The following is a 3865-nucleotide window of genomic DNA, read 5'->3' on the forward strand; positions in this document are numbered from 1 at the left end:
CACCTGACGAGCCCTTGCGAGGTGGGAGCCCTGTGGAGCTGCTACAGAAGGTCGCCCCACCCCTCCCAGAGGTTCTGTTTATCTGTCTACCCGCCAACCCAGCCATTCATCCATCTACCCATCCAGCCACCCACCCACACATCCGTCCACACATCTACCCATCCACCCATCATTCCACCCATCCACACATTCATCTATCCAACCATCCATCCACCCACCAGTCCATCACCACCCACCCACCCAGCCATCCATCTACCCATGCACCCTCCCACCTGTCTGTTCACCTACCCACTCACCCACCCAGAAGCAAAGTTATTGAGTGTCTGCTGTGACACTAGCTCATGGAGGAGCCCACGGAGGATGCTGCCCTCGAGGTGCTCACAGCCTGATGGGCAGCAGTGGCTACACAGGGCAGCGAGGGTGGTGACAGGACAACGGTTGGGTAAGGACCAGTCTCGAGATGGGAGTCACCGGAAGGTGACTGACCTCCTGAGGTGCAGTGATCCTTTACCTCCAAGTAGGCTGTGCCAGTGGCACCTGCTCAGTGGAGCTGGGCTGACCTAGCCCCTCCCCACCTCACCCGGAACAAACACCCCTGTGCTGGCCTCCCACCTTTCACACACAGGGCGGGGGCGGGGGTGGCAGGGAGGAGGGCTAACGTCTTCCCTGAAAGTCCTGCAGGCCCGAGGGGGTGATGTGGGGCTGGGCCTGCACACCCCAGGCCTTTCAGAGCCTTGGAAGGTGCAGGAAGAGGACGTGCAGCTGTGTCTGAGTTTCCCTTTCTGGTGTCTTGGGGTGGATGTGAGGAGGGCGGGCACGGCTAGTGTTTCATTTGCCTGCCCTCAAGTCCTCAGACACGTACCTGCCAGGGACCCAGTGGTCTCCCTTGGGTGTCCAGAGTCCTAGGAACCCATGTCTTCCCTTGGCGCCCCATCCATCTGCCCACTGAGGCTGGGCCCAGGGTCTGCGAAGGGTCTACACGTATAGATCCTTCTTCTTCAATATACCACCTCCCCTCCCCCTGCTCCTTCCCACCCCCTCCCCTCTCCTCTCCCACCTCCCGATGAGTCAGGCCTTGTGGACTGACCACAGTGGGACAGTCGTCTTAGGCTGCGTTTTGTGACATGTCCGTGGCCTCCTCCCTGTGGTCAAGATGTAATTTGTGTAATCCTTGGGAACGGTGTCTGTCAGGGTAAACATTGCTGGGTGTGTGGCCTTGGGAAGGGGAAGGCTGAGGTGGCCCGCAGTGGCCCGGGGCCTGAGCAGGTGGGGACCTGTGCCTTGGGCTGGCTCTGGGCCCCGTGGGGGTCAGCCCCTCAGCCACCCTTGGTTGTGGCTGGGCAGGACGGTGTCCTGGTGGCCCTTGGGCATCTCAGCCTAGTCACAGACAGACACTTGGCGGTTTCCTAAACTCTCCGTCACTGAGGGCATGGGGTTCCTGGTGGGGCAGGAATGGAACTCCAGCTGCACAGAGGCCAATGGTCCTCTGCCCGCATCCGTGAGAATTGAAGTGATGGATGGACGTGTCTAAGCACCGGTGTCCACAGCCCTCTGTGGGTACGTTCCACTGACTCACCTGCAAGGGGCCCAACAGGACTGCGTTCGCCGGAGAAGCCCGGGGGCCAGGAGACTGACCAGCAGACCCCGCTGCCGCCCGCCAGCTCCGCCCACCTGGCTCCTCTGCACGCACCCCGTTCCGGGAGGGCTGACGTCACTGCTCTCGGGCCCCACCTGAGGTCCTGCGACCGTGCCAAGAGGGTGTGAAGGTCAGCCCCCTGGGCCTCGGGCCACCACTGCTGCCCCAGCCAGAGGGTCCACAGGGCTGAGCACTCAGACCCAGGAGGACCCCAAACCTCGCAATCCCAGGAGGACCCCGCCCTCTCAGACTCCAGGCTGTGCTGGGCAGCCTGGGTCGGGCCAGGGTTTCTCCAGTCCTCACCAGGGTTAGAGAGAGCCTGGCATGGACAATCACCGCCCGGGAGGCCGCAGACAGGGCACCGTCTTGGGTTTCCCAGGGCTCGGTGCCAGCCTGCGCGGCCCCCGCAGGGAAGTACACCCTGGGCCTGCCGGTGCAGCCAGCTCTGGTTGCTAATCCCTGCTCCTGGCTCCAGTGACACACTGTCCCCCACGTGCCCAGGTCCCTGGGTCCCTGCAAGCAGGACGGTCTCTGAGCCTGGGGTTGGCAGCCCAGGGGCACAGGACGAGGGGCTTTACCTGAGGCCCCCGGGGAGCATCAGGCCCGGGAACCTTGGCTCCCGGTCATCCTCTCTGACCCTCGGGCTGCTTGTCCCTGGATGCCCTTCGAGCTCGGGGCCCCCGGAACCATCAGGTGGTGTGAGCAGAGCTCCTGGCTCTGGGCGCTACTGCCGTGACATGGAGGTGGTGCCTGCAGAGGAAGAGAGCCCGGGAGGGGCAGGGCCGAGGCTCCCACAGCAGCCGGGCTCGGGCCTCTCGCCGGTCACTGCCCCAGAGGGGGAGCCTGCGCCAGGGAAGCGGGGCATCCCATTGCCCCACAGGGGGCGGCCCGTTTGTCCAGTCTCTGCTACGTTGAGCTGAAGCTCTCTCACTTGGCCCTGAGCCTCGGGGACCACTGGATTAGAATCGTGGCTCCTCCCATGATCTGAGCTGGTCCAGCCTCCTGCTGGCAAAGTCAAAAGCAAATTCAGGGTCCAGGGTGTTTCAGGAGGGAGACAGTATAGGGAGGACAGGCTCCCTAACCTCAGGTTACCCATCGGTGCCACGGGTGCGCGCCCAGTGTTGTCAAGGTTTGGGGCCAGCCTGGTTGAGACACCTCGGCCTCCAGGCATTTCTGGGCTCAGCTGGGAGGGTGTGGGATTCAGCAGAGGCACCAGCTCCGCTTGGGGGCAGGGCCCTCTTCCCATGTGAGCTGTGGCCCAGAAGCACCTGCTCAGGGGGCCCCGGCCCTCTGCCCTGGGTCTTCCCCACCGTCCTGGGGAGGCTGCGGGGCGGGGTGTGTGCTGGGTCGGGGGCTGCCCCGCCACCAGCAGCGGCAGCTCTGGTGCCTGCCCGGCCACATCCGGGTCCCAACCTCATGCCTCTCAGGGATGGCCACTCGCCGCCTCGAGCCAGGTGCCCTGGTCCCCAGAGGACGTGATTCCGTTAAAGCGCCCCCTGGCTGGGCTCCCCAAATTCCAATTACATGGAACTCCAGAGGCGGGCTGGGCCTGGGGAAGGAGGGGTTAGACGGCGGGCTGGAGCCGGGGCCCCTGCGAAGCCCAGGGAGCGACGGGAAGGCGTCCGCGCCAAAGCGGGGCGGCCCCTGGACCCCCCGGGAGCCCACACCCTCCCTGCCCTGGGAGCTGGGTGCAGGGAGGGCAGCCCCCACTGCCACCCCGCCAGAGCTCAGGCCCCCGGTCTGGGAGGCTGGGGCCCAGGCAAGGTGGGAAGGGAGATCCCACACCAGGCGGTGATCCGTCAGGGCCCCCGGGGAGACATCTCCCCGGACCCTTGCGGTGCTGGGGCCCTGGACGCCTGGGGTGGGTGCCCTGGGCACTGTGCCACCTGCCAGGACCTGCTTCCGGAAGCATCCGCGGCCTGGGCCTGGTTCTCTTAGCCGCAGGGCGGGACCGAAGTCTGCCTTGGGTGTGAGTTGGAATTGGGTAATTGGGGCCGCTCCACCCTGAGCAGAGCCAGCTCTGCCCCGGGGGCAGTAAAAAGATAAAGCTCAGATAGCCTGAATCAATATTTCCCCACGGCGGCCCATGGAGACCCCACAGCTGTGTTCCTGATAACCCGCAAGGCCCCACCCACCCTTCGCCCCTCCCAGGCCCTCCCCACACTCTGACAGCCTTGCTGGGCCTTATAAGGCCCGGACCCCTGCCCCAGTCGCTCTCTCACACCACCC

This window comes from Camelus bactrianus, chromosome 10, assembly GCF_048773025.1.
Source record: "Camelus bactrianus isolate YW-2024 breed Bactrian camel chromosome 10, ASM4877302v1, whole genome shotgun sequence".
Classification (NCBI taxonomy): Eukaryota; Metazoa; Chordata; class Mammalia; order Artiodactyla; family Camelidae; genus Camelus; species Camelus bactrianus.